This window comes from Panthera onca, chromosome B4, assembly GCF_046562875.1.
Source record: "Panthera onca isolate mPanOnc1 chromosome B4, mPanOnc1 haplotype 2, whole genome shotgun sequence".
NCBI lineage: Eukaryota > Metazoa > Chordata > Mammalia > Carnivora > Felidae > Panthera > Panthera onca.
The window spans coordinates 31,590,121-31,603,031 of record NC_138345.1 but is presented as its reverse complement, the minus strand read 5'-3'; the positions used below and the strand labels follow the sequence as shown (position 1 = coordinate 31,603,031).

The following is a 12,911-nucleotide window of genomic DNA, read 5'->3' as shown; positions in this document are numbered from 1 at the left end:
CCAGCTTTAAAATTGAAGAGTAATAGTGTAGCTCATTAATAAGAGGGGGATTATCAACAAAATAGCTGTAAAATGATGGTTGATGAGATCTCTAGGGAATATACAAAGAAGCCACAGTGTCTCTTCAGTGTAAATCAGGCAATGCAGGTACTGGTTGTAATTCAGATAAGAATGTTAATCTAATCTATCTCAATCAGGCCACATGAAATTATATAGCAAACCAAAGTAAGAAAATGGGTAAGATTGAAACTTAAGGTATACCCAGAGGACACGTTAAAGTTATACAAAATTCAAACTTACTCTAAATCCTGATTGAAAGCCAGGGATTTGGGTGGGATCCCTTGTTACCAAAGCAGGTCAGTGATGACAGCAGGAAGGGCTAGTGTGTTACTGCAAAATAAAACAATCATGCTGGAAGTAGCATTCTGAACCCATGTCCCAGTCCAGAGTCCTGACTACGACTCAACCCTCCCCCTGTGCCCAGTTCTGAATCGCATATGGGGTGACTTCAGCAAGTCTGAGAATATTTCTGTTCTTCTATGCTGAGAATGTGACTTTGCAGGCCTGGGAAGAGGTAGAAATAAACAGACATGTAGAAAAGGTAAATTAAGCCCATGGTATTAATACTTCATTGCTTGGTTTAAGAATAAGCTTTATTGGGGCGCCTGGGTGGGTCAGTCAATTAAGCATCCGACTCTTGATTTCGGCTCAAGCCATGGTCTCCCAGTTCACAGAATTGAGCCCAGCATCAGGCTCCATGCTGTCAACTTGGGATTCTCTCTCTCCCTCTCTCTTAGCACCTCCCCTGCTTGCTCTTTCTCTCTCTCAAAATAAATAAACATTAAAAAAAAAAAAAGACTAAGCTTTATGGTAATTGTGTACCTTGTCTATGTTATTTTTGTACTTTAAAAAGTTTGAGACTGATGAAATATAGTTTTAATTTGACATATTTAAAAGAACATGATGGTAAGGATCTGATTAGTAAGCTGGTATGTTTAGAATAGATTTGTAAAAGTATTTATGTCCTAAGGAAGATTTGTCATTACTGCAGTAAAGTTGACATTGCTTTGTTTAGTGTGTGAAATGCTTGAACAATTTTTATATATTAACTTTGTGATGATGGTTTAAAACGTTTAAGAGAAATTACTTAATAAAGCTTGTATATGTTTGGGAAAGAAGTTTAATCCATCAAAATTATAAACTGAGCATTAATAACAAGAAGAAGTGAAGGCAGGTATTTTTAAAATTTTAATACAGAGTATACTTGATTTATAAACAAAGATTTGTTAGTGGAGCTTAAAGGCTTCTGACAAACTCAGCTATTGACTTCAAGTTTAATAATTGAATATGAATTTAAACACAAATAGCATATTGTTCTTCCTTTGCCTGGTTAATATCTAGTATTTAGCTTTTAGCTTTCAGGTTATATATCTTTCCAAAAGGAATGCATCTGTATTGTTTAGAAATGCATTTAGCTAGGAGTAAAATAAAATCATCAGTGGCTTAAAGATGTAATGGGTTTATTTGTCTCACAAAATAACAAATATAGGGATGAATCAGTGGCTTGAAGATATTTATAAGGACTGGGGATTCTTTTTTCTGCCTTGCCATCCTCAGGGTGTGTCCTTTGTCCTTAAAATCACTGGATGGGTTGCTGCATCTAAAGACATTGTGCCCAAGTTCAGGCAGGAAGAAAATAATGAGAGACAAAGGGCAAAGAACAAAAGCCTCTTGTGAGACTTTTTTTTTTTTTTTTACTCAGGAAAGATAATTTTTCCCCTGGGACTTTTGCCTACCTCCTCATTGGCCAGAAATGTGTCACATGGTTATCCCTAGCTGCAAGGAAGTGTTTGCTCTATGTAGAGGGAGGCAAAGGAGAAGAGAATTGAGTGGGTGCTGAATGAGTCTGTATCTCTGATCTCTGAGACTGGATTAGATGCTCCTTTTTTATTTTCCTCATAGTACCCAGTAAATGAGACCAACTGGAATATCTTTGAATGCTATAATCAGTGCAGATTTGAAGTGTAGTAGTGGATATGAAAATGCAAAGAGTATATTCTATTATATTTTGCCAACTTAGATGGTGTCCATGTATATTAAAAACAGTGACTAGATTGAAAACTCTTTGAGAGCAATATATTGCATATATGGTGGTTGCCTAACACCTTTTCTCTTCACTTATTTTGGTTGCATTTTTTGAGGTATAATTGACATATAACATTTTATTAGTTTCAGGTGTACCAACAATGATTTGATATTTGTATACTTTATGAAACGAACACCTCAGCAAGTGTATTATCCATCATCATACATGGTTACAAAAATGTTTTTTCTTTTTTCTTTTTTTTCTTGTGATGAGAACTTCTAAGATTCACTCTCTCAGTGACTTTCTCAGCACCTTTTCCTGAGCTTACTACTCAAAGTGTGGTTGTGGACCAGTAGCATCAACGTCAGTAAGGAGCTTGTCGGAAACAGAATATCAGGCCCTTCCCAGATCTATGAATCTGATCTGTATTTTAACAAGATCTCTAGGCATTTGTTTGGACATTTAAATTTGAAAAGTACTGCTTTAGGGCATCTACCTGTGCCAGCTAGCTCTCTGGACTTCCTAGTTAATGTGAACCAATACTGGGGCACCTGGGGGCTCAGTCGGTTAAGTGTCCGACTTTGGCTCAAGTTATGATCTCGCGGTTTGTGGGTTTGAGCCCCGCATCTGGCTCTGTGCTGACAGCTCAGAGCCTGGAGCCTCCTTCTGGATTCTGTCTTCCTCTCTCTCTGCCCCTCCTCCACTCACACTCTGTCTCTCTCTCCTTCAAAAATAAATAAACATTAAAAAAAATTTTTTTAAATGTGAACCAATACTTTTCTTTTGTGCTTGAACTTGTTTCTGCCATTTATGGTTGAAAGAGTCCTGACTGATCCAAACAGTAAACATGTATTGTTAGGTGCTTCATTCTTTACAGTGATTCATACATTATTATTGCTTTGAACTTATAACGGAATCAATCAATTATATATACTTGGATCACAAAACAAATACATCAAGAAGAGCAATTGCATTTCAACTCTCATGCTGACCTTGGTCGATTGTTAATGGCTCCCTGGCCACAGTCATTGTGTTGAGAAGGACTCTAGATTAGCATCAGGTCTCAACAGGAAGGAGTACACTTAGTGATGACTGACAGTCACAAGTTATAAGCATGTGGTGACATTGATGCCACCCTTTTATCTCAGAGGCACATTCACATTTCATAGTGTAGAGAGGGGTGGTGGTGATAGGCAGGCCAGCGTCAATATTGCTCCTCATTCATCGATTCAACTTATATATTCTTTTCCTGTACATAAGTAAAGCCTGTAATAGAATTGTAAAATGTGGAATTGGGACTCTTCTAACCTAGTATTCTTCTGCAACCTGGACTTAAGTGTTCTATCACTAACGGTAAAAAAAATAATTGTCTTAGTAAGAAGAAGCGTTAGGCTAGTAGACATAATCTTTAAATTTTCTGTTTATCTTCAAATTTTTACACAGTTTGTGGTTTCTATTTTAGAAAATAGAATCTAGATAAGACAGCAACTGAATTAGAATAAAATTACATATTAACTGTTAAAATTGTAAAAGAATTTTTTCATCGTAATCCTGTAGAACATCTTGACTTCCAGGTGCTGGGCTGTGTCTCTTACATAAATTTAAGCTCTCCCAACTCCTTACTTTCATAGGTGAGGAAGCAGAGACTTCCTTGGTAATGAGACTTATCCAGATGGAAGACTGGAAACTGTGTTCTGAATACATTTCCTGCTTTTCCACTACCCAGAGGGCTTCTTCTCCTATTTCCTCTTCCTCTTTCTTTTTACTACCAGATACCCATCCACAAATAACAGTCATTGTCTTTTCCCATATTCTTTGCTAGGATCAATTGGTCAGAAATCAGAGAAGATGAGAGAAAAACTTAAATGAGAAAGAACTTGGATGAGAACCCAGGATGACATGGAAAGAAAACAAAGCAATATCAAGAAATAGCATGAAATAGCTTGCTGAGGGTGACAGAACTCTTCTGAGTTCCAATTCTGTGGTGGCTACACAAATCTACACGGGTGTTAAAATTGACCCCTCCCCCAGTCAGTTTTGCTGTATGATAATTTAAGATAAAAATAAATAAATAAGATCGGAAAACAAACTGTCAAACAGGGCAAAGAGGCCACACTTCCAGTCTTTCCTGAACAGTCTTAGAGGAAATGTGATGAGGATCTAGGCTATACAGTGAATCCTTGTTACAAATAGTGTAGGTTAAAAGATCTACCAAATTTACACATACACTGATTTCCAAGACTATATATTGTAAGTGTTTCACTTTGTTTTATCTTTTTTTACCAGCAAAGTACATCTTTTTGGAAGGAAGTAGTTGGTAACTTTTTTTAGGTTGGTGTGATACATGAATTGTTTTCACAGCATGTTTTTATTAAATAGTAAGCTATTGTGCAATTCTTAGTATAATGGTAGTCTTATTTGTTTCCCACAGAAATCTAGCCAAGTAAACTGTAGGTTAATGATGGTGTGTGTGTTTGCTTACTTGACTCATGTATGGCTACTTATTGGAAAAGGCATTGATGCCCAGCTAAGGCTCTTAACCTTGCTTTGACTTAATACTCTACTTTAGAAATCTGGTTGCATATTCTTGTATAGTTCCTATACAACATTGATGTTAAGCATGCTTAAGCATTTAGGACCCACTCGGCACAAGTTAACACTGTTGACTGACCACCTTCCTCTGTCCAAAGAGTGTCTTTTAGCCCATTTACCCTTTCTGTAAATTAGTTTGCTTCCAGATTTGCCACATTTGATTTGCTCTGCTTTGTCCCTTTCTCCTTAAATAGGATGGCCTATATTACTTATTTTTGTTATGTTACAAGTTCTCCCAACTTCCCCATTGCATTTATCTGGGTGGATCATGATTCTTGTTCTACGCTTAGTGACACATATATATTCATACGATCTAACCATTGAGGAAAATGTCACCTCTCCTTCATTCACATATCACATCTTACTAATTGTAATCCATTACTCAGATTCACTCTCTCTTTCCAATTCCTAGAAATTACCTTCTAAATGTACTATCTTAAATCGTGAAAGTTATATTTCTTTAAAATGAGCTCTCTTTCAACACAGTTTTGGTCTTTGGTCTTGTTAAATTACCTATCTGAATGTGACTACAAAGAAATACAAAGGATTTAAAGGCTTTTTTTTTAATAAAAAAATTTTTAATGTTTATATATTTTTGAGAGAGAGAGAGAGAGAGAGAGAGAGAGAGAGACAGAGTGTGAGAAGGGGAGAGGCAGAGAGAGAGGGAGACAAAGAATCCAAAGCAGGCTCCAAGCTTTGAGCCCAAAGTCCTAACTCACAAACCCACTGAGCCACCCAGGCACCCCTCCTTTTTTTTTTTTTTTTTTTTTTTTGGAAAGAGAATACCTTTTTTTCCCCTCTTTAAATAGCTTTCAACCAGAATTGTCTAGGAGAGGCAGAGATATAACCTGTTCATCTGGTTCTACTTTACCATGCAGAAAAATCTCATAGGCTCCTAGCTTTTCTGATTAGAAACCTTGTACTTTTTCTTTTTTTAAGTGTACAGTTGTATGAGTTTTTTTCATTGATAGACTTTTAAAAAATTCTTTCATATTAAACAGAAATTGAGCAGATAATGGAGAAAGAATTCCTGTATACCCTCTTCTCCACAGCCCGTTTTCCCTGTTAACATCTTACATTATTAGTATGGTATGTTTGTTAAAATTAATGGACCTATTCTGATACACAATAATTAACTAAAATCCATATGATTCTACGTTCCTTAGATTTTCCCTTATGTATTTTTCTGTTCAAGGATCCTATCCAGAATGCACATTACATTCACTAGTCATGTCTACCCTTGGCTGACAATTTCTCAGACTTATCTTATTTTTGATAACCTTAACAATTTTGAAGAGTACTTCTCAGGTATCTTACAGAATGCCCCTCTAATGAAATTTGTCTCATGTTTTTCTCATGATTAGATTGGAATTGAGCGTTTTGGGGAGGAAGATCACAGAGGTCAAGTGCCATTCTCATCACATCACTTCAAGGGAACATATTATCAACAATGAGTTATCTTGTTAATGTTGACTTTAATCATCTGGCTATGTGATATTTCTCCACTGTAAAGTTACTCTTTTTATTTTTTGGAAGCAAGTCACTTTTATGGTGCACACCCCCAAAATGGGGAGTCATGCTCCCCTTCCATTTTTTTTAATGTTTATTAATTTTTTTGAGAGAGAGAGAGAGAGAGAAAGAGAGAGACAGTGTGAGTGGGGGAGGGACAGAGAGAGAGGGAGACACAGAATCTGAAACAGGCTCCAGGCTTTGAGCTGTCAGCACAGAGCCTGATGCAGGGCTCGAACTGATGAACTGCAAGATCATGACCTGAGCCGCAGTTGGACACTTAACCAACTGAGCCACCCAGGAGCCCTGATGCTCCCCTTCCTTTAGGTGGAGTATCTACATAATTTATTTGGAATTCTCCTACAGGAGATAAGATTGTTTCTTCCCCCCCATTTATTACTTTATTCTATCATTTATTTATATTAGTATGAATCCATGGTTATTTATTTTATACTTTGGGCTATAATTCACTAATACTTTATTTTCTTTCCCAAATTGTTCTAGTTATGGCCATTGGAAATTCTTTCACTTGGCTCTTGTGCCCTCATACATACTCCAATCAATATGGATGTTTTTATTTTTGAGGACTTCCTTACCTTCTTACACTACAAGATGCTCCAGGCTCATCTTGTGTATTTTCTGCCCCTGTCCTACAGTCAGATATTTCCCCAAAGAGCAGCCTTGCACTTTTATAAGCACAAAGCAGCTTCTTAATCAGCTACTCCAAACATGAAAACTGTTTTTCGATATCTCTCTTTTTTAAAGTTTTATTTATTTTGAGAGAGAGAAAAAGAGAGCAAGTGGGGAAGGGGCAGAGAGAGAGAGAAAGGGAGAGAGAGAATCCCAAGCAGCCTCCATTGTCACTGCAGAGCCCAATATGGGGCTCCATCCCATGAACTGTGAGATCATGATCTGAGCGGAAATTCAGAGTTGGACACTCAACCAATTGAGCGACCCAGGTGCCCCCAATATCTCATTTTTTTGTTTACTGGAAACAAACGGTGGAAAAACATTTAAAAACTATATAACCAGGAAATGCAAATTCCCAGTGAAGATTCAAGGACAGATGAGTCAGATTTAGTATACAGAATGTAAAAATGAGACAAATTGTTTGAAATCACAAATGTCCAGGAAAAATAAGGGTTTTTTGGATTTCATGTGTGTAAAGGAAGCTTATAAAGGCAGAAGATGATTCTGGTTGGGCTCCTCAGATAGTAGGTACAGGGAGATTAGGAAATGAACTTGGAAAATTTTTAAAGAGAAGATTATGTATACTCACAAGTGGGAAATGAAATAGACACACTTTTTTTTACTGATTTATATAATGACATATTAGGATATTCTACATAAAATATTTTTCATTAGTTTTCTTCTTTAAATACTAATTTATAAATTACTGTGCCTAAGAATTATTTAATGGTCTCAGACCAAAATCATAAAGATTTTGAAATGTAAATAACTGACTACTAAAGAGCATATCTATAACAGGATCTGATTTGCATAAATGTATTTAATTATATTCATGGAAAAATTTTTGAGAAATATTTATCAATTTAAACATGGTCATCTTTTTCTGCAATATAGGTAGAGTTTTTTTCTCTCTCTCTCTGATTTTTTTTTTTTTTTTTACAAAAACACATGTATACTTTAGAAATCAAGAAACAAATAAAAGAATTCAATAAATATTATGTAGGCCAAAACACATTTTTAAATTTTTTAATATTTTTAATTTAAGTATTTATTTATTTATTTATTCAGAGAGAGTGTGAGCGGGGGAGAGAGAATCTTAAGCAAGCTCCACCCTCAGCTCCGTCCCACAGCCCGGGGGTCATGACCTGAGCTGAAATCAAGAGTCAGATGCTCAAGTGACTGACCCGTACAGGTGCCCTGAAAACACATTTTTTAAGTAATATATGTAATTTCTTCTAAAAATTAAAACAAAGAAAGGATTCATAGATGAACTAAGGTTTGAGGTTAGGTTTGAGGGTAAAGACCAACATTGCTTGAAGTAGTGGGTTGAAGTGTTGGCCAGAAACAATATCTTTTTTTCTGGAATGAAGAACTAATCTCAATTTAATATTAAAAGGCTCGGATGCTATAATTTTTTTCAAAACGTAATTTCCGTATTATATAGGTTGGATAAGCTATGAAGGGATAAGAGGTTTCTGGAATTTAGAAATAGGAGGTGTTACAATGATAGTGACTCATGTCTGTCACCCTTCATGCTAATTCACTTCCACCTAGGGTTTAAAAGGAAAGTGGCAAGAGCAGGGGCAGTTCAGAACTTAGGGCACTGGTTCTCAACTTTTTGGTCTCTGCACATCTTCACACTCTTAAAAATTATTGAGGATCTCAAAGAGCTTATGTTTATGTGGTTTATATCCAGCAATAGTTACTATGTTAGAATTAACAAGGGAAATTTAAAAACCCTAATTATTAAAAAGTAATAAATGCCTACACATTTCAACATACATCACATATTTTTATGAATAATAACTATATTTTCCAAAATAAAAATTAGAAGAATGGCATGGTTTTACATTTTTGCATATCTCTTTATTTTTTTATTTTATTAAAAACAATTGTGGGGCGCCTGGGTGGCTCAGTCGTTTAAGCGTCCGACTTCGGCTCAGGTCATGATCTCGCGGTTCCTGAGTTCAAGCCCCGCGTCCGGCTCTGTGCTGACAGCTCAGAGCCTGGAGCCTGTTTCAGATTCTGTGTCTCCCTCTTTCTCTCTGACCCTCCCCCGTTCATGCTCTGTCTCTCTCTGTCTCAAAAATAAATAAAAACGTTAAAAAAATTAAAAAAAAAACAATTGTAATGTTTATTTTTGAGAGAGAGAGAGAGAGAGAGAGAGAAGGGGAGGGGAGGGGCAGAGAGAGAGGGAGACACAGAATCTGAAGCAGGCTCCAGGCTCTGAGCTGTCAGCACAGAGCCTGACAAAGGGCTCAAACCCATGAACCATGAAATCATGACCTGAGCCGAAGTTGGACGCTTAACTGAGCCACCCAGGCGCCCCCGCATATCTCTTTAATATCTGGCTTAAAAAAAGTGTTCTCTATGATTCAAGTATATGAAGAAAATAGAAGGCTCTAGGAGGAGAATTTAATAGTCTTTTCAGTTAAGTGTGAATATTCTTTTCTGATGCTACAGAAACGTTGACAAGTGGTAATTTCTTAGAGGTTATTTGCAATGAAGAATCTGAAATCATATCAAGGAATCTTTTGTACCTTGTTTTTATGTATGTGTACACACAAACACACTCAAACATATTTAACTATCTCCATTGGTCTACCTGGAACTTTGAATGTATCCTTTACCTATGCATGATTTTGTGATGTCCTGCATCGGACATTTGGAAAATATTGGCTCACTGTGTCATGTAGATCTTTCATACGTTGACATATCTCATCTCACAATATCAAAAAGTCACATTTATTAACAGCACCAAAGTCTCATCAGGAAAGTCTTCAAACTCTGTTTACCTCACAAATCAATCTGCCAATTATTTTACCAGCAAAAGATGGGTTTCTATGAGAATAGCAGAGAATTGATATCCTGGACAAGGAAGCAAACAGGGTTTTTTAATGGGCCTTAAAGGATTGGCACAGATAGTTTTAAGAAAGAGCGTTGGAAGGGAAAAGGTTTTAGAATTTGGCTATAGACAAAACCTGCTAAAGGAGTATGTCAGAAGGGAAGATAGTTTTGCTAATACATTTTTGATCATTTGAAAAGATCCCCCATTGTGGGGGTATCAGAATATTCACACAGGTCTGGAAAATACTTCTGTTGAAAATACCTGACTAGTAGTATTGTGACTAGTAGTCCCAAAACTTGGTGGGTCGAGTCTCTTGTGCTCAGCCAACTACGACTGCCTCATTCGCAGGGAGTACCGCAAGGAGTCACTTTGAATGCCGATTTCCGTGGCCTTTCGCAATTGAACTAAACCAGGCTCTCTGCGCTTGCCGTAACGCGGACTCTACCATTGCTTTCTGAGGGGGGTATTGGAGGTAGCGAAAGAAGGAGATCGAAGCGTGTGTGTCGGGGGGAAAAACCGGGCGATCAGGAGGACGGTTGTTTTACGGATCCCGTAACCAGCCCCTCCTACTCCCTTTTCCCCTCTCCCCGCCGCCCCTGTCCCGTCCTGGAGCGGCGGCGGCCTTGAGCTTTGTTGTGTTTGCGCGCCGTGGCAGGTGAGCGTCCGGCGCGCGGTCTCCCCGGGCTTCGCTCCCACCCCCCGTGTCTCCTGGGCCGGTGGCGGCGGCCGGCCGGGGAGGCGGCCTCGGCGCACAGTAATGGCAGCGCTGTGAGCAGGGGAACGCGAGCTGACAGCCGCCGCCGCCGCCGCCCACCTTCCTCGCCCGGGGCTTCGTCCTTCACTCCTTCGGGCTGTCTCCCCCTCCCCTTGTCCCCTGTCCCTTGTCCCGCTTCTGCAGAAGGTAACCCCGCTGAGGGTCGGGGAGCCGGGCTGCAGGCGCCGGGAAACTTCGCTTCCCGGTTAATGGGTGGCGGGGATGGGGCGGAGGAAAGGAGTTGGGGGCGGGGAGGGGGGAGGGGAAAGGGATGAAAGGGGGGCGGCTAGGGAAGATGGTGTCCTATAAGGGACCCCGGCTCCCCGGAGCGCTGACCCCTAAGCCCGGCCACCCCCTGGACTGGATCCCGGGCCTCCCCTACCCGGCCTTGGCCGCCCCTCCCTCGGCCCCATTTTCTTCCGAAGGAGGGAAGGTGAGAGTGCGTGTACTCTTCTGCTTGTTTACGAGCTCACACGGATACACAACTCTGTGTTTGGGGGTGTGTGGGGGGGCATCAGTCTCTTATATCCTTACCACGAGTATTTTCACTTTTGTTTCCGCAGACAGCGAAGATTGATAGCTGTGGGGAGGAGTATCCTATGTGCACGCCAGACCTGTCTCTACAGTTAGGGTCTGGTGAAATAAGATTCTTAGACTCCTCAGAGCATTTACACACTAGGGAGTCTGGACTATTACCTACAACCCCACAGATACGTTCATGTAAATAAAATATCTCTGAATTGCAGACTGTTATTATTGTTAAATCATCTCCTTTCCCTCGGATATTACTATTACCAGTTGATGGGCAATACCGTAGAAGTTTAAGTTTTGGAGATAAGATATAAACTATTAACATTCACTGTAGGTGTTTTGACTTGACAGTATAAAAATCTTTGAACTAGGTCTGTTCCAAATGTACAAAGTAAAATATGAGAAATAATCAGTTTGTTCTGATTGACTACTGACTACCTAATAGAAATTTAAAAACACTGAAAGGGCAATACCCTACCCTTTAGAATCTCACATTCCTTTCTAAGACAGACAAATGAACAAATTGGTTATCCTTTGCCTCTTTTGCCCAAATACAGTGTTTGGAAGGCCCTTCCAAAAGAGTCCCAGATGAAATAACAGATGTACAGTGTTTTGAGTTATCCTTTTTTTCTTTTCAGATGCTGTTTATAACTTGGGGGAACATTTCTGCAGTGTGCATGCACATAGTGTGTGAAAAATACCTTTTCTATGTATTTGAATGTTCAGATGCATCTGAAATAATCTTACTTCAGGCTCCATCCTCTGGTGATTTTCAGTGTTTTATGACTATTAAGATGGTTTATCCATGTCTTTAATCCTCAACAGTCTTGTCATTAAATTAAATGTTGTGGACCTTCTTTAGAGCTGGTTTTGCCTTTTCACTTAAATATTAAGTATTTCGTTTGTATGTCAAGCATTATCACAGGCATTAGGGGATAGAGCAGTAAGCAAGAAGTGGAGTTTCTGCCCTCCTGGAGCTTCGATTCTGGTGTGGGAGAGAGAGACATAATACATAAGGAATAAAAATAATTTCAGAGAATCATTAAGTACTATGAAGGAAATAGGGAGTTGTGGTATTAAGAGAAGACTGAGATGCTGTGGTCAGGAAAAAAACCGGTCTTAGGGGACCTTTGACCTGATAACTGAAAAGTCAGAAGGATTTAGCCTTTGGAAGTCTGAGGGGAGAGTATTCCTATATGAGGGAACAGCACGTGGAAATTCTCAGAGATGATATCAAGCTTGGGGTCAGCAAACTGAAAGAAGCTCAGTGAAGGTGGACCGTAGTGGGGAATAAGAGGTTAGGTCATAGCCAGGGGCCAGATCTTGTGAGGTCTTATTGTCCAAAGGAGTTTGGCCTTTATTCTTAAAGTACATTGAAAAGCTGTTGGAATTTTTGTCGAGATGGAAGTGATTTGCAACATGACTGGAGGAGGAGATTGAATAAAAGGAGAAGAGAAGCAGAGAGACCGAGAGAAGGCTGTGGTAGATTTGAATAGAATAGTGACTGGCGTGTTAGAGACAAGTTACAAAAGATTTTTGAGGTATATTTTGGAGCTAAATGTATTGATTGAACTTGTGGCTTGCATGAGAGTGTAGTTGCTTGGATCAGCAGTGACTCCTGGGTTTTGGGCTTCAGCTGGAGGCTGGTGATGCCATGTATTGAGATGAGAAGGTGGTGAGGGAAACATAGGGATAAAGTTGGATTGGACATGTTAAGTAAGACCTGTTAGATGTTCAAGTGAAGGTGAGAACATCTGTATATCCAGATTTGGATATACAAATCTGGAATTTAGTGGAGAGGTTAAGAAGTCATTCATTCAACAAATGTTTTTCAGGCACCAGCTATGGTCCTGGCAGTGGGGATATAGTAGTGCAAAAATAGACAAAAATCTCTGTCTTCA

At 39.0% G+C, this 12,911-nt stretch overlaps 1 protein-coding gene across 6 annotated transcripts in view; it reads left to right on the top strand.

The window, feature by feature from the left end:
• Nucleotides 1–12,911, top strand: part of CUL2 (cullin 2) — a 158,396-nt gene that overhangs the window by 43,211 nt on the left and 102,274 nt on the right. Inside the window, exons 1-3 of one of the 6 annotated variants that reach the window (XM_060658974.3) lie at nucleotides 10,446–10,626; nucleotides 11,043–11,199; nucleotides 11,649–11,775. The exons of 1 other annotated variant lie outside the window; for it this stretch is intronic. The gene's annotated coding sequence lies outside the window, so the exon portion shown is untranslated. Of the gene's footprint in view, nucleotides 1–10,191; nucleotides 10,381–10,445; nucleotides 10,627–11,042; nucleotides 11,200–11,648; nucleotides 11,776–12,911 lie in introns of those variants that run through there. 4 more of the 6 variants (XM_060658975.3, XM_060658976.3, XM_060658973.3 and 1 more) reach the window with 4 other exon arrangements.